The 25,952-nt window shown below is 42.7% G+C and overlaps 1 long non-coding RNA gene across 2 annotated transcripts in view; it reads right to left on the reverse strand.

Moving 5' to 3' along the window:
• LOC133054896 (uncharacterized) overlaps positions 1-25,952 on the reverse strand; it is a 64,808-nt gene that overhangs the window by 20,308 nt on the left and 18,548 nt on the right. The window contains exon 3 of one of the 2 annotated variants that reach the window (XR_009692529.1): positions 11,045-11,354. The exons of the other annotated variant lie outside the window; for it this stretch is intronic. This is a non-coding gene — a long non-coding RNA (uncharacterized LOC133054896). Of the gene's footprint in view, positions 1-11,044; positions 11,355-25,952 lie in introns of those variants that run through there. 2 annotated transcript variants of the gene reach the window in all.

Below are 25,952 nucleotides of genomic sequence, written 5' to 3' on the forward strand. Positions count from 1 at the left end.
ATGGAAGCAGAGGCTGGAGTGATGCCATAGCAAGTAGAGTCTACAAGCCAAGAAACACTGAGGATTGCCAGAAGCACCAGAAGCTGAGAAAGACACGGGGCAGATTCTCCCCAAGAGCCCTCAGAGAGAGCATGTCCATGTGGACCCCTTGATTTCAGACTACTTCCTGCCAGAACTGTGAGAAACTAAATTTCTGTTATTTTAAGCAATCCAGTTTGTGGTATTTTGTTACGGAAGCCTTAGGAAATATATACTCTTCCCATTCTCTCATTTCCTTTGGCCATGCTTCGAGGCAAGTGGCATCTTGGTTCCCTGACCAGTCATCAAACCCATGCCCTCTGCAATGGAAGCACAGAGTCTTAAATACTGGTTCACCAGGGGAGCCCCTCTTTTTAGAATTTTAGAAAAACATAAAAAATTTAAAAGGAGAAAATAAACCATCTACATCCTCACTATTTAGAAAAAATCATTATGACTTTTGAGATACGTCTTTTCATTTTCTCTAGAAAAGCAAAAATCTGATTATAGGGAACCAGTTTTTTACCTTTTTCACCTATTATAAACATTTTCTATGTTAGTATTTTTCAGCAACATCATTTTTCATGACAGCGTAATATGCCAACACATTTCTTCACCCTGAGTTATTTAACTCACTTTTTACTGATAGTCATTTTAATTGTTTTCTGTGTTCTGACATTATAACACCCCCACTGGAACAAATATCCTTTTAGTGATCTTTACACATATCTGGGATTATTTCCTTACGATGAATTTCTATGAGTGCATTGTTGACATTAGCAAAATTGACAATTTTTTTTAACAGAGTAAACACTTTTATTACTTTGGATATATATACCAAACTGCTTTCCAAAATGTTTGTATTAATTTACACTACTGGAAGTGATGTATGCCATTTTATTTTACTTTTAATTATTTAAAATATCAAACATGCAAAATTCAAATACTATTGTGAACCCTCATGTCTCTATTACCTAACTTTAATAATCATCATTTTGTTATTCTTATACAATCTGCATCCCCTTTTCCCACATTATACATTATTTTTTCTTTCTTGATATGAAGTAAATTATAGATGTTATAGCTTGGCATAGGGCTTCCCTGATAGATCCGTTGGTAAAAAAAAAAAAAAAAAAAAAAAAATTCTCATTTTTACAAATGTCAACAATACACTCATGGAAATCCATCCTGAGGAAATAATCCCAGATATGTGTAAAAGATCACTAAAAGGATATTTGTCCGGGGCGGGGGTGGTGGTTATGATGTCAGAACACAGAAAACAATTAAAATGACTATCAGTAAAAAGTGAGTTAAATATAGCTTTTCATCCATAAATCCTTTAGAATGTTATTGGAGAATAGCAAAGAACAAAAACACTCCAACTCAAACCAATAACACACACAATTAATACAATCCATTCAACTTCCTCATATTTAAAAATATTTTAATAGTTGCTTTATTGGAATCAAGATCCAAACCAAAGTTGCACTTGGTAGATCAAGAGGTTGATCTACCTCTTGTGTTTTTTAATCATTAACAGTTTCCCTTGTCCTCTCTTTCCCACTTCCTCCCCACTACCCCCAAATTCCATTTATTTGAAGTCCCTGGTTCAATCACTTATCCTATATTACTCATTTAGATCCTATTACTCATTTGACTGACCATACCCCTTGGGGTCCTTAACATCTTCCTCTGTCCCCCATCTCCCCACCAGGGGGCAGGTGGTCCTGGATCTTTTAGACTGTTTCTCTTAAAGCTGCTAAGCTCTTGAAATGACTTCTTAAATGTCCCCTGGAAAGACTGGAACTATTTAAAGAATCTAAACCATCCTTAAGGACCCAATTAAATGTCAGGGTAAGTGATTGTTAAAACCTTGCTTTAGTTAGGAGCAATAAAAATAAAACCCTGTTATCTCATCTGGGTAAATTCCCCTAGAGACCAGTGGAAGATGAAATACAGAGGTGGTATGAGGTCTTTAAGATATAAGCCAAAGTCATTCTGTATTTACTGAGTTTGTTTTCTAACTCTGTGCTCCACAGCTGGATCCATCGGATAAACAGCAGAATGATGGTAACACAGGTAGATATCCATTTAATACCACCCACAAGACAGTCTCAATTTGAATCAATCTTTTGGGGAGAAAAATACTTTTCTTCTGCACTCTTTACGCTCAGCATTTGGAGCTCTACAAATTAATCTGACAAAATATAGATTAGCAAGAGAAAGGGCAAATTTTTATTCACATGTGGGAGTTCACAGAAAAATGTGACTCAAGGAGGCGCAATTTGGAGTTTGTAAACCAACTTAACAGAGGACAAGGAGGAAGAAAGGGGCATTTATGGAAAAACAAACAACATTTAGAAAAGATAAATGGGCCCTTAGGAATTACTCCAGAGAGATGATCTCTTTGTAATCATGTGAATTTAGATAATTTCTTATCCTGGTGCCAACTTCTCATCTCCAGTGATGGGAGTCAGTCTTCCCTGGTTGTGATTCCCTGGGGGCAGAGGTTTATGAAAATTTAATTCTTTGGGAAATTTCCCCTTGTACACAGATAAGGGGAATTCAGAACAAAGACCCTTCACAATGGTATATTCCAGATCCCTTCATTTATCCCATCTGAAACCTCCCTAGAAGTTTCACAGATAAGGAGCTGAGTTATTAATAGACCGGCTCATATCCCACTAACCCAGCCTTTCAGTCCTGGGAGCAGATCAGTCCAGTTTGACATTTGTGTTTCAGGAGGTGATGCTGTAGAGGGAAGTAAGGCCAAAAGTAGGCCTTTATATGGCTTCCTGGGTGGCGCAGTGGTAAAGAATCTGCCTGCCAATGCAGGAAACAAAAGAGACGTGAGTTCCATCCCTGGAATGGGAAGATCCACTGGAGAAGGAAACAGCAACCCACTCCAGTGGGTTGGGGAATCCCATAGACAGAGAAGCCTGGTGGGCTACAGCCCATGGGGTCACAAAGAGTTGGACACAGCTAAGCGACTAAACAGCGGCAAATGGTGCAAGCAGTCAGACATTTAATGAGGAGCATTTCTATGGAAACAAAAGAAAAGCAAAGATTAATGATTGGAACTGACTGCAGAACCCATTTTTTTCCCGTTTCTTTTCTTCTCTTCTCTTCTCGGCAGTTTTCTTCTTAATCCAGAGTACAGCCAGTTTAGATTTCTAAATTTTGAGTTCAAAATATCTTTGGGTAGTAGTGTGAAGATGGCAGCCAGCAATGTCATGGTCATGGTTATTCCCTAGAGGGGACCATGGAAGATGCAGCGTTCTGGTGAACTTTCTGAGTGGTGATAAATCTTTTGAAGTTATGTCAGGTCATCCAGTTCAGTGTGCAGGGCTTTGGAAAAAGGACATCTTAGCTCTCAGTGATGCCAAGACAAGAAGGTAAGAGAAAAATTGGAAACATTAATTACTGACAAAATGTGTGAGATAGCAGGATCCCATTTACAAAGTGGAGAAATAGGCTCAAAGACAATGAACAGAACTAGAATCTGATAACCCACAAGAAAGGATTATAGTTTTTCACTGAAACAGAAAATTTCTCTCTACAATCACTCCCGTTCTGATCAAAGACAATCAAAATAAAGCTCACTCTTATTTTCAAAATAAGAAAGAGGCTGGGGAGCAGCATGCTTTAACATGTTTGTGTTTTTCATTTAATTGGGGAGACAAGACTGTGTTGATTTACCTGAGGGACAATCCAGATACAGTATGGTCTACTTAAGTGGAAGCTTTGGCAGGATAATTATAGGATATTAATAAATTCAGAAAAACAAGTTCTGCATAGGGCAACTCTTGGTCTGTCAACTAGATAATAAGCAAAAGTGAAAGCCACTTTTCTTTATAAATATTCTCTTATTCATAGTGTCCTTGCTAGTTAATCCAAATAGTGGATTTTCTTTTGTCCATGCCTATATTCTCAGCATCTAGCACAGTGTGGGGCACATAACAGGTGTAATATAACAACCCATGAATGAATGAGTATCATCTCTCATTTAATGCTTACAGCAACTCTAGCACATAAACTATTATCCCCAATTGTCATGTAGGTGAAGAAGGAGCCAAGGCACAGAGGACTTAAATAACTTGCCGAAGGTTGCAGAGCTGGTAATTGAAGGAGCCAGGATTTAAACTCAGGAAGTCTAACTCAGGAGCCTCCTCTAAAAATATTATATGCTAGTACAGCCGCTATGGAGAAGAGTGTGGAGATTCCTTAAAAAACTGGAAATAGAACTGCCATACGACCCAGCAATCCCACTCCTGGGCATACACACCAAGGAAACCAGAATTGAAAGAGACACATGTACCCCAAGGTTCATCGCAGCACTGTTTATAATAGCCAGGACATGGAAGCAACCTAGATGTCCATCAGCAGACGAATGGATAAGGAAGCTGTGGTACATATACACAATGGAATATTACTCAGCCATTAAAAAGAATTCATTTGAATCAGTTCTAATGAGATGGATGAAACTGGAGCCCATTATACAGAGTGCAGTAAGCCAGAAAGAAAAACACCAATACAGTATACTAACGCATATATATGGAATTTAGAAAGATGGTAACGATAACCCTGTATGCGCGACAGCAAAAGAGACACAGATGTACAGAACAATCTTTTGGACTCTGTGGGAGAAGGCAAGGGTGGGATGACATGGGAGAATGGCACTGAAACATGTATATTATCATATGTGAAACAAAACCCCAGTCCAGGTTCGATGCATGATACAGGGTGCTCGGGGCTGGTGCACTGGGATGACCCAGAGGGATGGGGTGGGGAGGGAGGTGGGAGAGGGGTTCAGGATGGGAAACACATGTACACCCATGGCGGATTCAAGTCAATGTAAGGCAAACCCAAAACAATATTGTAAAGTTAAATAAATAAATAAATAAAAATTAAAAATAAAATATTATACAATATTATCTGATTTTCTCTGGCCTGGCCTGAGCCACTAAGGCAAGATTTTAGTTGGATCAATTAATAAGCAGTAACTTTTTTCAACATTATCAAAGTACATCATACTCCATGTATATTTTACTTTTTAATTCCAGTTCCTATAATGATTTTTCCCTCAAAACAGGTTTCAACACATGCTCATTTGTAATGGGTAATTGTATGCATCAACTTGACTGGCCAGAAGGTACCCAGATAATGTTCAAATATTATTCTGAGTGTGTCTGTGGGAGTGTGTATTTTGGATGAGATTAACATTTGAATCCACAGACTAAGTAAAGCAGATTGTGCTCCCTAATGTGGGTGGTCCTCATCCAATCAGCTGAAGGCCTAAATAGCACAAAAAATGGCTGAGTAAGAGAGAAATCTCTCTCTCAACCTGACTGTCTTTGAGCTGGGACATTGGTCTTCTTTTACCTTTGGACTTGGACTAGGACTTGGAACAATCCCATTGGTTCTCCTGGGTTTCCAGCTTGTCAACTGCAGATCTGGGGATTTCTCAGCCTCCATGACTGTGTGAGCCAATTCCTTCTTATATGTATAATTCTGCTAGTTCTATTAGAATTCTAATGTTGGTGTTAATCACTCAGTCATGTCTGACTCTTTGTGAACCCATGGACTGTAACCTGCCAGGCTCCTCTGTCCATGGAATCATCCAGGCAAGAATATTATTAGTCCTGTGTCTCTGGATAATTCAACTAATACACTCATTTGTTCATTCTGCTTAAACTAGTGTATTAACTGGAGAAGGAAATGGCAACCCACTCCAGTATTCTTCTCTGGAGAATTCCATGGACAGAGGAGCCAGGCAGGCTACAGTGCATGCACTGTTGCAGAGTCCGACATGACTGAGCAACACTTACTTACTTACTCACTTACTGCATTAGTCTCCTCTCTGAGCTTTCAGCCTTTGGGTTCCCTTTCCTTCCATCCCTATTGCATAGCTGCTTCCAGACTATTCTGGGTTGTATACTCCATACCAAATATTCATCTTGCTATTAGTGTTAGTTGATCAGTTGTGTCCGACTCTTTGTAATCCCATGGACTATAGCCCACTAGGCTCCTCTGTCCATGGGATTCTCCAGGCAAGAATGCTGGAGTGGGTTGTCATTTCCTTCTCCAGTGGATCTTCCTGACCCAGGGATCAAACCTGGGCCTCCTGCATTGCTGGTGGACTCTTTGCTATCTGAGCCACCAGGGAATCTTGTTACTCACCAAAAAAATTTCCAATGGTTGCCTGATATCCCAGGATAAAGCATAAAGTCTTTGACTTGTGTATCAGTTAGGATTAGGTTTGGCTGCATGTTAAAATAGACCCAAATAACAGTGACTTAAACAGTAAAGTTTATTTCTCTCTTTAGTAGCCATTCAGAGGTAGAATATCTGAGACTGATGAGGGAGATTGGCTCTTTCCTTCCTTTCTGCCAAAAGCCTTAGCATTTTGCCTCTAGAACTAGGATGGCTGCTAAAGCTCCAGCCATTGGGTCAATATCCCAGAATTTAAATCTCATTAAGTCTCATTGGCCTCAACTAAATCAGGATCTAGTCACATGGCTGCACCCAGCTACCACTGAGGCTGAGAAGTATAGTATCAATATATTTAGTGAATAAACTAAGAATTTTGTTTAAAAAGAAGGAGAGACATCTAGCAATCTCTACCATTGCTTGGCTTTGAAGGCCTTCTTCAATAAAGTGTCAGTCCAGCTTTCCAGATTTCCTTCACCTACTAACTGTTCTGACCACTCTGCCCCCGTCAAATTCCTTTGCTCACTGTCCCTGAAACACACCTAGCACTTTGTCGCCATCTCCATTTACTCAGCCCTCTTGGAATGTGTTTTTACTTCATAGCCAAGCCACACCTTTGTTTCCTTGAGACTTTCCCCTGACTGCTTGCATCTGAGTTGATTTCTTCTGAAACTGAATATTCAATGGAATTGTATTTGACTCGTTCAGATATTCACACCCTTCTGCTTCAGATTGCCCTTCTTTTGATGACTTGAGCAGCATTAATCTTTCATTGTTAATTTTTTACACATTTAAGTCTTGCTTCTCCCCGCCACTCCCTGAGGACAGAAGACCCTTATTCAATGAACACTGTGCTCCACGTTGGGGATTTAGTAGTAAGTAAGATTTAGGGCCTGTCCTCAATGTCCTAATATTTCCCATGGAGCCGGGATTTAAAACTCAGACCCATTAAGTGCTTCATAACTTTCTATTGCTTTGTGTGTAACAAAAGCTAACATTTATTTAAATGATGGTTACTTATATTAATAATAATATTTATTGAGTAATTTTGATGTGATAGGTCCTATGCTAACTTTTCACATATATCACTTCATTTCCTTCTACTGCAGCTGTCACTGCAGAATAGAGGAGACCAAAGCCATGCAGCTTCCATGGAATACAGAGGGGGATGAATCGCTTTTATTGCATCCAAAGTAGGATTTGACAATCAAAAAGGACAGAGGACAGGGGCGAGCAGCTGAGACTTGAATGGTCAGTGGTAGGTTAGCAGTGCTGAGCCCAGGGGCACTCAGTGGGGAAAAGGCATCCCAGTCTAAGTAAGCTTCCTGCTGGGACAGTAGCAGATAAAGTCCAGATGGTGGGTGGCTATTTACAGGATGCAGGCACTAGTAATTTTGCAAATAAAAATGAGGCACAGAGAAGTAAAGTTACTTGTTCAAAGTCACATAGCTGAGAGTGGGTTGGAGCCAGGATGTAATCCACAAAGCTTGATGCCTGAGGCCAGGCTCTTGGTCCTGTGTTAAGATGGTGACTGGAAAGTAAGGGTAAGTCTGGTGATTCGAAGATTTAGTGACATCCCGTAAGTAGCCACCCACAATCTGGACTTTATCTGCCACCCTGTCCCAGCAGGAAATTGCCTAGACTGGGATGCCTTTTCCCTACTGAGTGCCCCTGGGCTGGGCACTGCCAACCTACCATTGCCCATTTGAGTCTCAGATGCTCACCCCGTCCCCTGTCCTCCTTTTTGATTGTCAAATACTACTTTGGGTGCAATAAAAGCAATTCACCCACCTCTGTGTTTCCTGGAAGCTGCATGGCTTTGGTCTCCTCCATTCTGCAGGGACAGCATGGAGTAAGTAAGCAGAGGCCACCATCTGCAGGCCCCCAGCTGCATCAGACCCACTGATTGTCCTGTGCAGCCCAGCATCTCATGTTTTTTAAATTCATCATCAGCATTCACAACTTAGAAGATGTCACACAAAATCTGGACAGGGGGGCTTCTTTTGAAAAACTGGAAGATTTTGGCAACACTGGGTCTATATGCCCACAGATTCAGGCTGTCTAGTTCAGATGGAGCACATTCTGTCTAAATTGGCATAGCATCCCCCTTCCTATTATCCAGACACCTTTATCCACATTAATTTTCCTTACCAGCCAGCAGCACACAGCATAGGTATGTGGCACTATATGTCAGACACTGAACTAGGGGCTTCACCTTTCGTTGTCACAGTCATCTTTGGAAGAGGTATGGTTATTAACCCCGTTCTACAGATGAGAACATGAAGGTCCATACTAAAAGTAGTGTCAGGGCTGGAACTCTTAGCAAGGCATTCTAGCCCCGCAGTCTTAGCTTTTAAACACCACCTGCTGTCTCTCACTTTAGGGATTGAGATTTCTGTCCCTGCTCCAAAGGGAGAGGTCAGGGAGGGGGAAGCAGGGAGGGAACCTGGCCCCTCTGCAGCCTGAAGTCGACACTCTGAAAATCTAAACCCATAGAGCTCATTTCCTGTACAAATAACAAGCCATCAGGGAAAGGCTGCTTTTCCTCATTGCTCTGAACAAAACTAACCTTGCCCCAAAGGAAATCAGGGCGTAGAAAGAAACCAGTGAGCACCTGCCAGGATCTTTGGGGCCACCAGAGAGCCTGCTGTGGTGGAGTTTTCCCGTATCTCCCTTTTCCCTCCCTTCTTGGAACACGGAGAATTAATTAATTCTATTAAGCCTCCATCCAACTCTCACTTGAAACGTTAGCTCATGAACAAGTGTAATCCATCTCAATCCTGACTGTCTCCCAGGGAGGGAGGTGAGGATGAAATATGATGGCTTCAGCCTTTGTGAAGGTGTCCACCGTGGTCGCCCAGCCTGTCTGAGCCCCGCTGTGCTGCGGTTCCACAGGGAGATGAATGGAGCCTGAAGCACAGAGAGAAATTCATTTTGTTAGGTTAGCTGCCTGACAGCCTTGCAAAAGAGCCCTCTTCAAAGGCTTTGAGGCAGAGGCAGGGGAAGTACGGTTGGTTCAGATGGTTGATGTCCATCTCAGGACCCACCCAGGAAGTGTCTCTGAAGCTATTCAGTGAGCACTGCTGGCTGCCAGGCGCTGTGGATGCAAAAATGGACAAGTCTATGGCATAGTTAGAGTGACCATAACTTCCCAGACTAGGGCGCCATGGAGCATGAAGAACACTGGCTTAAACTGGGGCTCTCCAGGGCTGAGACATATGGTCACAGTAAGCCAAGCCATTAAGACCCTCACAGGTATGGATTTCTTAATTCTGAATCTGGCTGTGACCATGAGCAAGTTAACCTCTAAGCCTGTTTCTTGTCCAAAATGGGAGTGATCCCCGGGAATCTTCCCTCTCTTCCCTCTCAAGAATGTCAAGAGAATTATATGAGCTAAGGTAGTAACTGGAATATGCTGAGGACCCCTTGCCCACAAGACAGGTGCTTGAGGCCATGAAGTTGGATTCCAGGGATGAAGCTAGCTTTCCTTTCCTGAGTGTCAGCTGGGCTTTGCAAAATGAGAGTTAGTGCCTAACAGCTCTGGAAAATCAAGAGAATTATAGATGCTGAGGGTGGGGAAGAAAAAAGAGGAGAAATGAAGAGAAAGGTGGAAGAAGAGTGAAGTTTGGGGATGGTGGGGAGAGGAGGTACCTATTGGGAAAAATTTAAAGTCAGCGCTAGCTGGTAACACTGCAAGTCCAAATCTGCATATTTATCTCTGCTTACGGTCTTCAGTGGAGGAGCCATTGCTCACAAATGCCATACTGGAGGCAGATCTTCTGGGTGGGGGTGTTCAGCCACTCAGTCATGTCCAACTCTTTGCGACGTCATGGACTGGAGTCCACCAGGCTCTTCTATCCATGACTTTTCCCAGGCCAGAATACTGGAGTGGGTTGCATTTCTTTTTCCAGGGGCTCTTCCAGACCCAAGCATCAAACCCTTGTCTCCTGTATTGGCAGGCAGATTGTTTACCACTAAGCCTGCTGGGACGATGGTACAGACTCAAGGTGGGCTGGTGCTGAGACTGAGACCTCTAGTGAAGGCTCATTCCACATGGATTTCGTGAATACCTCATGCGGGTCCACAGGGACGGTTCCATAAATGTTAGTGCCTGCTCTCATTGCTACAATCATTATTAGCTGCCAGGTTCCGTATAGCGACACCAGCCTAAAAATACAAAGCTGAAAACCAGTGGGGCCAACAGGAGGGGGAAAGCCCCATGAGAACAAAGGAGAGTTTTGTTTTGTTTTGTTTTGTTCACAACACGCGGTTCCTAGAGAAGGCTAGGATTCAGCAGAGTCATTTAAATCCCAGACCAGCCTTGGGCAGCTCCAGGCCTGCACCAGGCCCACCGCAGTAGGACCAGCAAGACACAGGAGGCACTCCTCCCAGATCGGTTGTCTGCAGAATGAGAAGAATGTTAATTAATCCTGTTATCTGAGCTGCATACTTTCTGGCTTAATTCCTCTGATAAAACCACACTGAATGGAGAACTCTCAGAATGCCAAAGCAGCCCTTCTAATGGGATTCTTGAGGTGCAGTGGGCCCTGGCATGGGTGAGGGTAGGGGGATAAACTGTTTGACCCTAGGAACCTGGGGATCAGCACTGACTCTCTCCCCTGGGTATTCTGACTGAAGACCTTTACCATCTAGGCTTCTTGTCCCATTCAATACAGCCACATTTCAGAAAAGAATGGGAAAATAGAAATTCATTGGAAAAAAAACTTAATCTGTTTGACCTTTTATAAACATAACGCAGCCAATTTTATGTTTATTTCACAAAAATGGACTTATCAGCAAAAATGGGTTTATTTAGGAATGGCAGAGAATTGCAATTTGGGACAAGCATGCTCGAGCAAAAACCCTAGGCACATTCTGAGAAGCAAAAGAGAAGACGCTTATTTCACAGAGGAAAAGGAGCAGCTGGGACAGCCTGTTGTAAATAAAGAGTCCACTGGAGGAAACTGGGAGTGCAAAGCGTGGTGACTTCACTGGCTGAGTTGCCACAATCTCTCATTGGCTAGGCTGTTGCCAGGCAAGGAGAAAATCCTCCTTCCCCCTGCTGGGGTTCCAAAGTAGTAACCTTCCACTTGGAGATGAAAGGCAAGTCTCCTTCTGTTTGGGATCTGCAGAGAGAAAGAAGTAGGAAGGCAAGAGAGCTTCCTTCTGGCATCCTGATTCTATTTTAAATGAGATTTCCTCTTTCCAGTTTTATAGTTCAAAACCTGTAAGGAAGTACATGGAAGCAGTTCAAAGTTCAGAATATGGAACAACCTGGAACTTTTGCGTCAGACTTACTAATCACGTAATCTGGTATGCTTACCTGTTTCAGGGCCTTTATTGCTTTATAGGTGTTATCTGTGTGATTTACTCTAAAACACTGCAGCATAGGTCCTGTGATATTTATATACACTTATTTGAAGTGACAGGCTTCCCAGGTGGCTCAGTGGTAAAGAATCTGCTTACCAGTGCAGGAGACAGAGGAGACACGGGTTCAATCTCTAGAGTAGGAAAGATCCCCTGAAGTAGGAAATGGCACCCCACTCCAGTAATCTTTTCTGGAGAATTCCATGGACAGAGGATCCTGGCAGGCTACAGTTCAGGGGGTGGTAAAGAGTCAGACATGACTGAGTGACAGACGATGCACGCACATTTGAAGTGACACCCTAGGGCAGCAACCATTCTAATCAGGCCTCTGCTCTCCATGGGTGGTCAGCTAGGATTATGTTAGAAAATTATCACTCAGGAAGAGGCCATTTAAAGTACTTTGGCTCCCTTTACCTCTGAGAGACACCAAAATGAGGAAACTAAGTATCAAGTATCAAAAATAGATTTTCATTGGTGAAATTAGTAGGATGTTGATAAGTATAATGGATGTTATAAAGGAGCTCTCAACTTCTGTTATTGAGTGGTATTCAAGATTCATAAATTGGTAAAAGTGTTTTATTATTAATATTCCTACCCTTGTGTGAAAAATATGTAAGACTTCAAGTCTTCACCCCTAAATGCATGTGTGTGCACTCAGTCATGTACGACTCTTATGATCCCCACTCCCCATGAACGGCAGCCCTCCAGGCTCCTCTGTCCATGGGATTCTCCAGGCAAGAATACTGGAGTGGGTTGCCATTTCCTCCTCCAGGGGATCTTCTTGACCCAGAAATCAAACCCGCATCTCCTAGTTCTCCTGCACTGGCAGGCCGATTGTTTACCATTGAGCCACTGGAAAAGCCCCTTTTACCCCTAAGTGGCTGTCTATCTATTTGAAGATTTTCTTCATTGTCTGAGACTGACTATAACGGTTTTACAGTCCTATCTCTGAAATATTCTTTCAACTGCCTTGGTGATCCTTTCAATGCAAGATGGTAGCTGGTCTGAGTACCTAAAAAGACAGCTATAAGGGACTTCAACTAAACATGCAGCACAATTTATAGGAACTGCATAATTCCTGCTCACTGATAGAAGTTTGCAAATGTTGATAGTGTAAGGAAGAGAAAAAAGAAGTCTTCCTCTATCCTTTTAGGTTTAGTACCTAGGATCTGTGAATTAAACTGACCAAAAGATGAACAGGAAAAAAAAGTTATTTTGTATGCACTTGGAGGGCCTCACAAAGAGGTGAAAACTCAAAGAGGCTAGACCTTTGAGCTTATATACTATTTTAATAAAGGGTGATATATTGTGGAGAAGTGGCCAGACAGGCAAGACAAAGGGAAAGCAGTTTTGGCTTCTAGTGGTGGTAAGTTTGGGGAAGGTAACTATATGAGAGAAATTAATCAAAGATAAGGATTATTCAGTAAGGTTTGTTCTGCAGACTCAGGTCTCACAATAATTCTGATATGCAGATACTATTATATACCCCACTTACTGTTGAAGAAACAAATCTGGAGAGAGTGAATCACTCCAAGGACACAGAGCCAGGATATAAATCTAGGCTATTTGATTCTAAAGTCCATGTTCCTTACACCATGCAGAAATAAGTTTTATGATTTTTTTTCTTGATTTTACAATATCACACACTCATAGGAAAACTGGAAAACATATGAATGTATTAAATAGCCTAATTCCACTACTCAGAGAAAGCTGGATTAAGCTTGGATATATTACTTCCAGATTTCTTTTTTAATGCAAATTTAGTTGTGATTGTACATTGCTTATCATTCTGTGTCCTGTTTTACTTGACATGTTATGAACATTTCTTCATATTATTAAAAATTTTCCATTAACATCATTTTAAGGTGAACATAATATTTCATCCTATGGCTGTGTTATACCATCTGTTATTAGACATTTAACCTTGTTCTATATTTTACTACCATTAGTAACAAGATGGCTATCCCTGAAGGTAATCTCTTGCTTACATTTCTATTTCTTCAGGTCAGATTCCTGGAAAGGAAATTTCTGGACCAAAGGGCAAGAACATTTAATGGACATTATGAGGTATTAAAATAGACACCCATGTACCCTGCCTTTGTAAATAACAAAGATCAGTATTACTTTGTAGGACTCCAATTAAAAATCAAGATAAAGTAAAACGGTGAGGATTTTGAGCAAGAATCGACTGACCAAGTAGTCACCTTTACTTAGCGCTTCTTTTCTAACCAGGAGGGGGCAGCACGAACACCAACAGAAATCCTTCTTGGCTATTTGAATTTGACATATTTTTTTAGCATTTTTTTCTTTTTTGGCCAAACTTCCTTTAAAAAATTTAGCAACTACAATGTCATCATATTTACAAGCAGAGGCCAGAGAGGAAAATCTAGTTTACTTGAAAGATTTACAGCTTTCAGGAAGATTCCGGAAGACAGATCCAGATGGCAAAAGGCTAGAGAGAAAGTCTTTCCAGTGTGGGTTTGCACCCGAGGCTAGGAAAGCAGGTCAGGGTAATAGCAACAGCAGGAAAAAATGGTGTTGGTCGGTGGCATTGATGATGGCCTTCTGTGCCCAGCGAGAGCTTTCTGAGGGCTAGGAAGCGGGTTTATCTTTCCAAACAGGATAGCTGGAGGAAGAAGGAGGCACATGACATGCAGCCTGAGGAAGACCTCGCACAAGGTCAGTGATGGGAGGAAGGGAAGCGTTAATGAATCACAGAAAAATACGCTGTGTCAAATCCATGCCAAGGGCTGGGTGAGCCTCAGGAAGGAATGTGATTGCAGTGTACCTGGAGCCAGGTTGCTGACCTGAGGACCATTTGCCTTAGATAACATCTTCAGGAGGTCTGTGCATACCCTAAATTTGTGCAGAATCTGCCTGGTGGCTCAGATGTTAAAGAATCTGCTTGCAATGCAAGAGACCCAGGTTCAAAACCTGGGTTGGAAGATTCCCTGGAGAAGGGAATGGTAACCCTCTTCAGTATTCTTGCCTGGAGAATTCTGTGGACAGAGGAGCCTGGTGGACTACAGTCCACGGGATCATAGAGAGTTGGACACGACTAAGCGACTAACGCTTACAGAAAAATAAGCACGTTTTTTTCTGGGGGGAAAGATCTATAGCTTTCAGGAGTATATGACCCTCAGAAAATGAGAAACAAGTAATCTGTGTACATTCCCTCCATCTCTAGGATCAAAGGTATTCTCTCTCCAGAGCTGAACTCCTTCTGCCCTATTTCAGAGGCACCTCCTTCTCCACAATTGGCAGAAAACCCTCCCTGGATGGAACAACAGGGTCCCCCAGCCTAACTCCTGGGTGATGGAGGGCTTAGCAGAGGTGTGGGTGGCTCAGGAGGCAGAGACTGAACGCTCAGGGGAAAGCTCTTCGGCACAGCAGAAAGCTGGGCTGCAGCCAGGTGAATCTATCAAGGCGAAATTTCCACTTGGAGAGGTACTCTCTTTTCTAAAAGTTTAATTCCTCCTGTGGGAGCCTGGCAACACCCAAGGCTGACTAGAACTGCTGCTTGAAGAGGCTTATTGGCACAGTGGGAGCTTCATATTTGAGCCCTATGAATCTCTTTATTATATCCCATTTCTTCTGGGAAATCTTAAAAATTATTTATTTCTTTTCTTTTAATTTTTTATTGACGTATAGTTGATCTGCAATGTTAATTATTATTGTATGTGCTTCATCCCTAAGTCGTGTCCAACTCTGTGACCCCATGGACTGTAAGCCCGCCAGGTTCCTCTGTCCATAGGGATTCACCAGGCAAGAATACTAGAGTGGGTTTCCATGCCCTCCTCCAGGGGATCTTTCCAATCCAGGGATTGAACTCAGGTCTGCCGTATTGCAGGCAGATTCTTTACCAGCTGAGTTACCCGGGATGCCCCATTGCTGTATAGCAAAATGATTGAATTATACATATATATATATATATATATATATAATTTCTTTTTAAAATATTCTTTCTTTTATATTCTTTTTCATTATGGTTTATCATATAATATTGAATGTACCATACAGTAGGACCTTGTTATTTATCCATTCTATATGTAATCAATTACATGTGCTAATCCCAACCTGCCACTCCATCCCTCCCCCAGCCCCCACACCCTTAACAACCACAAGTCTGTTCCCTATGTCCATGAGTCTCTTTCTGTCTCATACATGGGTTCATTTGTGTCATATTTTAGGTATTTCATTAAGTGATATCATATGGTATTTGTGTTTCTCTGACTTAATTCACTTAATATGATACTCTCTAGTTGCATCCATGTTGCTGCAAATGATATTACTTTGTTCATTTTTATGGCTGAGTAGTATTTCATTGTGTGTGTGTGTGTATATATGTATATGTGTATATGTATATATATATATACACCACATCTTTTTTATCCATTCATCTGTCGATGAACATTTAGGCTGTTTCCATGCCTTGGCTATTGTGAATGGTGCTGCTATGAACATAGGGGTGCATATATCTTTTTGAACTGTAGCTTTATTTGGATATATGTTCAGGAGTGAGATTGCTGTATCATACAGTAATTCTAAAAATAAACATTTGTTACAGTATTGATTACAGCTGAAGAAACTTGTGAACAATCTGAGGGTCCATCAAGAGTACAACTGATATGATCAGTATTTTTACCCACATTATGTATTTGATCCCGAATGTGTGGGTTTTCCACACCAAGCAATTCTCTAGTCCTCTGTGGACAGCAACTGGGTGTCCTACAAATCAATTCAATTTTGACACTAGTTACTCCAAGTTAGTCCAGCCCCACAGGTTAAGGGCTAAGTTGCACAAAATTGCCTGCCTCATTTCAGATGTACTCAATCAAAAGTAGTGGGTTTCTAGGTTACTCAGGCTTCTGTCTGACCTAGCTACAAATTGGGAGTTTCTAGGATCTTCTCCTTAGGTTTGATAATTTGCTTTGCTATAAGGGCTCACAGGACCTGGGGAAACACTTTACTTACTATTACCAGTTTATTACAAAGGATATCATAAAGGGTACCAATGAACAGCCAGATGAAGAGGTGTTTAGAGTAAGGTCTGGAAGGATCCTGAACACAGGAGGTTCTGTCCCTGTGCAGTTTGAGGCGTCCCACCCTTCCAGCCATGGGGTCGCAGAGTCAGACACGACTCAGTGACTTTCACTTTCACTTTCACCCTTCCAACAGGATGCTCTTCAAAGCCCTCCATATTTCCATTACACAAGACACGGTTAATTAAATCTCTGGTCATTGGTGATTCACTCAATCCCCAGATTTCCCCCCCTCAAGTAGGGGTAGTGATGGGGGTCCCTCTAATCACATGGTTGGTTCCTCTGGCAACCAATCCCCATCTTGAAATGACCTAGGGAAGCGCCAAGGGTCACCTTATTAGCAATAACTCAGCTTTGGTTGACAGGGGTTTATAATGAATAACAAGACTCCTCTCATTCCTATTACATGGGAAACTACTAGGGTTTTAGGAAGCTTGTGCCAGGAACCAGAGAGAAAGAAGAAATATATATTTCTTGTTGTTGTGTTAGTAGCTCAGTCATGTCAGACTCTTTGCGACTCCATGGACTGTAGCTCACCAGGCTCCTCTGTCCATGGCATTCTCCAGGCAAGAATACTGGAGTGGGTAGCCATTCCTTTCTCCAGGAGATCTTCTCAACCCAGGGACTGAACCCAGGTCTCCTGCACTGCAAGCAGATTCTTTACTGTCTGAGCCACCAGGGAAGTCCATATATTTATTATATCATAGTATCACAAATAGTGAAATCATAGAATAAGTTATAATTCATCCATATTATGAAACATTAAATAGCTTTAAAAAGAATGTTAGATCCTGTGGTGTGACCTAAGAGGTGGTCATGATACTTTGTGACAATATGGATTGGAATGTCATATATAGGACAGAAATGGGCAAATATTTTCTGGAATGTCATATATAGGGCAGAAATGGGCAAATGTTTTCTGGAATGTCATATATAGGGCAGAAATGGGCAAATGTTTTCTGAAACAGGCTAAATAGCAAATATTTTAAGCCCTGCCATTGTAGTGCAAAAGCAGCTATACACAATGTATAAATGAATAGACTCAGCTGTGCTCTAATAAAACTTTATTTACAAAAGCAGGCAGTGGATCAGATTAGCCTGCAGACCATAGTTTTCTGACATATGGCATAGAGTGTGATCTTTTGGGGGCTTCCCTGGTAGCTCAGCTGGTAAAGAATCTGTCTGCAATGGATGAGACCCTGGTTTGATTCCTGGGTCAGGAAGATTCACTGGAGAAGGGATAGGCTACCCACTCCAGTATTCTTGGGCTTCCCTAGTGGCTTAGCTGGTAAAGAATCTGCCCACAATGCGAGAGACCTGGGTTCGATCCCCCTTGAATAGTGTGTACATATTTTATAAAGATAGGTCCAAGCTGTTAATATTGGGTACGTTGAGGAGAAAAAAGGTAGGATGGGGAGCAAGGAGGTTATTCACTTTTCTTTATTCATTTCTGTTTTGTGTGATTTGAGATGGACATATGCATTGCTTTTTTGTAATTTCTGTTTGAATTCCCCAAACAACATAACTAAGCACTGGGAATTCTCAGTTGTACAGGAGCGCCTTTGTCTGTATAGTTGTGACTTTATTGAAAGAAGTTTTAGTTAGCCACAAGCTGCAGAGAAATCAGTAATTAGTAAACCAACCAACAAACAAAACCAAAAACCAGAAAAAAAAAAAAAAAGTACTCAGTTTGAGACAATGATAATGAAAGCATTACCAAATCAGGTCTAGCTGGCTGCTCACGGCTCAAAACTCAATGGGGGGGCGGGGGGGGGGGGAGGGCGGAAATGTTGGGAGAAAGGAAAGTTGCTTTGAAGCAAAATGCCAGCAGTCTGAGGAGATGGTATCCTGTGTCCCCCTAAAACCATCTCCAATGATTCTGCTTGGTCATGAAAGTTTTTAAAGGGAAAAAAAGGAAACAATCTCAGTTAATCATTGAGTTGGAGCTCAGATCCAACTACTGTGTGCAGGCTTGTTGATTTCTCGGGATTTTTTCTTTAAAAGATTTCTTGTTCACAGAGTTTGTTCACGAGATTACTGAAGGGGGAGCTGGGGAAGAGATCTGGTCACCTATTAATTACCAACTGTGTGATCAAAAGGTCTGAAAGGGGTGCTAGGACTGGAGGTGAGCAGAGCATGTGGATGCACAGATTAAAGTTGGTGACAAGACAGAAGGGTGCCTCCTGCTGAGAGCTCTTTCCTGCAAAAGCTGCTTACAAAAGCATGATTGTATGATAGAGGGTCAGTCTCACTCTTCTTTGTACCAGTCAAGTCAGGGCTCTCTTTCTAGCCTGGGGTGCGGGGATGTAAGACACACGTGGGCAAGCTAGGTGATCGCTGAGGACAAAGGCTGGGAAGGTGAAGGTCTAGGGAGTTCCTGTGAGGGGAGCAGTCTGCTGAGCCTGAAGCAGAGAGAGCAGGTGTGGGGGTGGATGTGGAGAGGAGACCGGTCCGCTCACGGAGCCTCAGAGTCTGTGCCTGAGCCACGGCGACCCATCACCTCCTGCTAAGCAGGGGACAGTCCAGCCACCGGGGGTTCTGGATGGGATCAGATTAGGTGATCCTTACATGGCCCCTGTCTAAAATAGTCTACAAGCTGGTCTCAGCAGAACTTCTATGGGCCTGAGCTCAGAACCTGAGCTCTGGGGTGGACAGACCTGGGGTAGCAACTGGCCCAGCAACCTTGGGCCAAGTTTCTGAACCTCTGGAAGCCTTAGTTTTTCCTGTGTAAGAGAGAGAAAATTAATAATAATACCACCCCATATTTCATAGACTTATTATGAGAACCAAATGAGCCAACACTCATTCAGCACTTTCTGTGACTCCTGGAACAATGAATAAGTGTTTAGTAGATGTTAATAGTTTGCTGTCATGATAGTCATCATTGGGGTTGTTACACAACCGCCAGATGACTTTTGGTTTACTGTGTTAACTTTTGGTTAACTTTTTGCCTCCCAATCTTTGACAAAAATCAGACCGGTCTTGGCTGTATTCTTTGTTGTATTCTGTATCTGTATTCTTGGTTGTATTCTTTCTCTGGAGCTGTTTTCTCACCTATAAAAGACTTGGTGGCACCTGTTGTCCCCATCAATTCAGGCAGATGAGGTATGAAAGACCCTTTTACACTGGGAGTGTAAAAGGCAGGATGCAAATTAAAGGTGACATGGGTACCCAAATCCTGCTCCTCCTTCAACCAATTAAAGTCTTGCTTCTTCTGACCACACAGTACCTCCATTTTCAAGACATCTGGGCATTGTGGCCACCTTGCTGGTGTGGGCTGGTAGTTGAATGGATGCGTCACACCCAAAAGGGAGATCTTGGAGATCAGGGGCTTTGTTTTATGTATTTTCAAGTGAATAACTATAAATAAGAGATGAGTTAAAAATTAATCATTGATGCTAAATTCAAGGAGATTGCTGTGTGTCAGATATGGTGCTAGATGCCTTCACACAGAATTTAAATGTAATATCACAGCACCTCTCTAAGGTGTGTATCCGTGTTCCTGCCCTACTGAGGAAAAATGAAGTTCAGGAAAGTGATTAAGTAGCTCCAGTAATGAAAGAAAGAAAGAAAGTGAAGTCGCTCAGTCCTGTCCAACCCTTTGCGACCCCGTGGACTGTAGCCCGCCAGGCTCCTCTGTCCATGGGATTCTCCAGGCAAGAACACTGGAGTGGGCTGCCATTTCCTTCTCCACCAGTAATGAAGTACCACCCAAGTATCCATATATGAAGAGGCTGACTCTTTCCTATTTTCTTAGTGCTCAGTATCAGCACCCAGTAGGTTCGGAGTAAATATGTAGTATTATTTAGTACCCCTCTCTGATGAATTTATATTTAAGAAACTGTTATTTCTAGAAGCAACAAGGCTAAAATAGACAGCAAAACAAATTACGGATTGTACCCCGCCCTTTCTGTTTAGCCCAAGAGCCCGGCGCTCACGTGGAGCTGTACCCGGGCCGTGGGGGAGGGGAAGCGGGAGGCCCTGCAGGGCCCGGGTTTCCTGCGGGGAAAATCCAAGCGCTGAGTGTCCCGACTTCCTTCTGGTCGATTGTTCTGGGGAAGGAAGGCAAGGGGCCTTCTGTTCTTTCTCCGGAATCCCGTGATGCCCACACTCTACAGCAAGGGGCCCCTGTCCCGCCCCTCAAGCCCCGACACCCTCCCGGGAGCTCTCTAGCTCCTGCTCCTGAGGCAGGGACAGGTGAGGAGGGAACAAGCGGGTCCTGGTGGGGGTTGGCGTGAGTGAGAGTGTGTGTGTGTGTGTGTGTGTGTGTTGTGGGGGTGGGGGGATACAGCTTCCTTCATTTTCTCCTGGGTGGCAAATTTAGCTTATCACCTTTTAAAAGCCTATCATTTTTTGAATTCGGCCTAAGACACCTTGGGGTGGTCCAGAGGGAACTGGGCTCACTTTTTCCTTTATTAACCAGAAAAAGGACTGTGAGACCTACCCTTCCCTACAGGTTGCCTAGTCATTCAGTTGCGTCTGACTCTTTGCGACTCCATGGACTTGTAGCCCACCAGGCTCCTGGGTCCATGGGATTCTCCAGGCAAGAACACTGCAGTGCGTTGCCATTTCCTTCTCCAGCCTTCCCTACAGAGGAGTCAGCAAAGGAGACAGCCCAACACCATCTCTGGCTTTGACCTCCTGCCACCTGCTTTTCCTCCATCACCTCTAGTCCATCCTCACTGCTGCTGGGGGTGTCAGCTCTCTGCACCACTGAGCTCCCAGGCTAAAGAGAATAGATTTTGTTCTCTCTCAGTTTAACTTCCCAGATTTTTTCTGAGCTAACAGAATTACATTTCAGAGCAAATGCATGCATCTGCATGCAATACAGTCATTTAAAAGAACAGATCTTCAAGTCAGACTCCCCAGATTCAAACCCCAGCTGTGCCCCTGCCTGCTGTGAAATGGGAAGTAGGTCACTTAACTTCTCTGCCTCGGCGTCCTCATCTAGAAAATAGTGATAATAAATAATACCAATGGGATTGTTGTGAGGATTCCGTGACTGAATACTTGTAAGGTGCTTAGAACCGTGCCTGACACATGGTGTGTGCCTGCTAAGTCCCTTTGGTCATGTCCGACTCTTTATGGCCCTATGGACCATAGCCCACCAGACTCCTCTGTCCATGGGATTCTACAGGCAAGAGTCCTGGAGTGGGTTGACATTCCCTCCTCCAGGGGATCTTCCCGACCCAGGGGTGGAACCTGCATCTCTTACATCTCCTGCTTTGGCAGGCAGGTTCTTTACCACTAGCACCACCTGGGAAGCCCCTGGCACATGGTAAGCAGTAGATAATCAGTTATTAAATAACTGCCATAGTATCTAGGTCATCTCTGTTGTTGATCTGGTTAGTTTCTATGTTGCTGGGTCCCCCGGTTGCCCTTACCCTGATGAACTGCTTTCATTTTCTTCTGTTATATAATTCCCAAGCCTTTCCAATATCTGTGGCTCAGACGTCAAGGGAAGAATGGAGAATTATTGTTACTTTATTCTGGAGGACACTTTTAGCTTCCTTTATTTCCGCTTCTTCATTATAATCTGAATTGGATAAATTTTTATAGCTAAAGACTCATCACCATGTTTTTGTAAACAAAGATGAGTCCACTCCTCACACCCCTGCCATTGGAACAATGGACAATGCCTGTAAATGTGCTCATCGTGTGGAAGTAGCAGTGGGGCTTCCCAGGTGGTGCTAGTGATAAAGAACCTGTCTGCCAATGCAGGAGAACTAAGACACTGGTTCGATCCCTGGGTTGGGAAGATCCCCTGGAGGAGGAAATGGCAACCCACTCCAGTATTCTTGCTGGAAACCCCATGGACAGAGAAGCCTGGCGGGTTATAGTTCATGGGGATCACAAAGAGTCGGACACGACTAAAGTGACTTAACACAGCACAGTAGTCTTTTAATAATTTTGCATATTCAGAGGAGGAAAAACATTTCCTCTACCCTCTTGCATTCTGAGTCAGGACTGTGACTTAAGCTGACAGATGACAGAGTAACAGGAGAAAAGCATACACATTTTATTTGATATCAGTATTTGTATGTGAAAGAAGTAGAACTCTCTGGGGGCTTGGATACCATTTTAACAAATGGTGATAAATTGTGGAGAAGTGATTAGACAAAGGAAAGGGGATTGGGCTTCTAGGGTGGTAAACTGTGGGAAAGTGAATAGGAAATATATAGGGGAAACTAATGGAAGATAAGGGTTATTTGAATAATGTTTATTTGTGCAAGCTCATTTCCATCTCAACTCCCCATCTCAGGTAATAAGAATGTTCTTTTCCTCCTGGTACCAGGAGGACATTTTCTCAGGAGAAATGTATGCCCTGCTTTTAGACAGAAAGGACTACTAGAGTGTGAGCAAAAAAAGGCAATTCTGCTGACTTGAGGGAAACTTCCATGAAGAGGTATTCTGAAGCATTGGCTGTTCTTCAGGGAAGGTGGAGAGAGAACGAAGAGGGGAGAAAAGATGCCTTATGTCACATATTAGGGGATACGGGGCATCCAGGTCGAGCTCCTGTATCTCCCAAGGGTTTAGCCTGGAGAGAAGGAAATCGATTAGGAATTTCATCCTGTAATCCAAGCGGTAACAATGAGGACCGGGTAGAAGTAAGTGTGTGTGGTGGGGAAGAGGTGGTGCAGAGGAGTGAAAAGAGGCATTTGCAGGAGTGTCTTAAAAGCAAACATAAAACTTGACTTGGGATTGGATGTAAAATCAGAAAGATAAATTAACAGAAAGAAGAGTTCAGCTTTCAAAATTTGTTAAAACTAGGGGATTTAAGAACTAAAAGGGGTCCCCTCTATCCACACCCCTTTTACAGATGAAAAGTTGAGCCCAGCCCTTTTCTGTAGCACTAAATCATGTTAGTTGGAGGTTTCAGGACCAGGAGTTACATCTCTGGATCCTCAAGCTGTTCCTTTTCCCCATTCCTTCCATTCAAATAAGAGGGTGACCCTGGATTATGGTACTTGGCACTCAGATAAACAGAGGGCTTATACGTCCCTGCCCCATCTCAGCCTCCAGGACTCCAGCTTCAGAAAGAACAAACCCTTATACTGGTTTCTCAGCCTCAGCACTATTGACATTTGGACCAGATAGCTCTTTGTTTTGGTGACTTTCCTGTGTACTAGAGGGCGTTTAATGGCACCCTTGCCACTAGGTGCCACTGGCATCCCTCCCCCCACCCCCAGTCACGAGGATTAAAAATGTTTCCGACTCTGCTAAATGTCCCTGGCATGGTGGCGGTGGGGGTACAAAATCACCCGAGTTCGAGAACCAGTGCCTTCCGTCAACATGCTTACCATGAGCTCCATCATTGCATGGGCCCAAACTCATAAACTCTTAAAAACTGAAGCTCTAAGATCATTCCTTGAGAATACAGTGATTACTTTTTTTTTTCAACACCTTTAGAAAGGTATTTTGTTCATTTATCCAGACCAGTATATACTGTCTGTGTACTATGTGCCAGGAGTTAGGCAAGGTTTTAGACACACAGGGGTGAATGAGATGACTTTAAAATGTTTCCCATCGAGGTGAGTGATAAGGTGAAAGTGAATGCTCTCCTCTGGTCCCGAGGGGGATGGGAGAAAAGAGAGAAGGCAGAAAGGACTTTGGCAGTCATATATCTTTTTCTTTCTCTGGGAAAACTTGGAGAACATACTGCTGCAGAAGTTAGCATAGGAATTGAGCTGCTGAGAACGTAGACTTTGAAGGCAGATGCACCTGTGTCTGAATCTTGGCCTAATATGACTTGGGCAAATAACCTTCTTAACCTCAGTTTCCTTATCTGTAGAATGGAGACATTAACAATATTCAGCTCGTGATTGTTTTGAAGATTCAAGAAGATAATGCTTCTAAAGCTCTGAGTACAGATCCTAGGACCTCGTAAACACTCAACAGTCCTATTGAAGCGTCTCTAATCATTTTTCAGCTTATTTTATACTTAGGAACAAAGGTAAGCTCTGGACATGACATATCCTCTGCCACCAAAGACAGGAGGGAGTCACTGGGGTAGTTGCTTCAGCTTCAGCCTTTTGATTGTCCTTTACTTATGGCTTGTTAGTTGCATGTTGCTTTGTTTTGAGGTGTCTTATGATTTATTACTAAATCCTTAATTTCCTGTATGCACAAAAGCAGGGAGAGCATTGAGCATGTTACTGAGAGATTTGCTCATAATGGAAATGAAAGTAGAGGTCATTTTTTTAAACTGAAAGTGAGAAAAAGAATTGTGCATGTGCATCTGAGGTGAAGTGAGAACACGGGACAATGATGCACATCAAGTGCTGAGAACTGAGCTGGGCACACAGTAAGCACTCAAGAAATTTCTTCCATCTTTGTCATCATCATATCATCATCATGTCAAATGAAGAGGGCATCGTATTATATTTGGAAGATGCTGAACTCATGTATTCTACAGTTATCAGCCTGAGGCAAGAAAAAAAAAGAAAAACAGAGTGGAAAAAAAAAATCGCTACTAGGAGGCCAGAGCAGAGTGTCAACCCTAGAAGCCTCATGCAAATTTAGGAGTAGGCTAGGCTTTGGAAAATGCAAGGGCTTATACATTCCTGTTCGCAGAAAGTGGAACGTGCCACTTGGAGATTTCTATTGCAAGCTATGGGTGATCCATGAATTTAAAGCTCATTTGAATCTGTTCCTCATTAGAAAGAACCTTGGGTGACTGGGGTATGGATCCTATAGACTGCTAAGATACTTATGGAGACCGTCTGGGGATGGACTGTCAATTGCCTGTCTAGATTTCCGAACTGATCTATTTTAAAGAAATATGCCTGAGAGATGTATGAGAGCAGCAAAGAGAAATAGGAATGTCAGAGTGCCAACTAACCCTTCTGTCTGGTGGATATGTGAACGGACATTGCAAGCTTAAACTCGTCTCAATCTTCTTAGATTTACAAATGTTATACTAACAACAGCAACTCATGCTTATTGAGCATGTAGTGTGTGCCAGACAGTGTTCTAAATCTATCTCATGGGCTTGCACCCCAGCTCTGTGAGCTGGGTACCGTTATGTTTTCAGTTTAGCTGAGACACAAGGGATCCAGCTGGTCAGTTGTGCAAGCAAGAGATGAAGTAGGCAGTCTGGTTCCAAAGTCCTTTTAACTACTGAACTTACAAATGGGTTTTTAAGACCTGACCTGCTTTTGAAGTATAAAAGCTTTGTATTATCACGATGACTATCACTATTAGGGAAGCACGGTCATTGACGTCAAGTAGAATTATGACCAAGTCAAAGCCATTTGATTTAGGACAAGCACATCATTGACCCTTGAGTGGGTGGTTTCTGTAAAGCGCTGGGAT

Source organism: Dama dama, chromosome 1, assembly GCF_033118175.1.
Source record: "Dama dama isolate Ldn47 chromosome 1, ASM3311817v1, whole genome shotgun sequence".
NCBI classification, from domain to species: domain Eukaryota; kingdom Metazoa; phylum Chordata; class Mammalia; order Artiodactyla; family Cervidae; genus Dama; species Dama dama.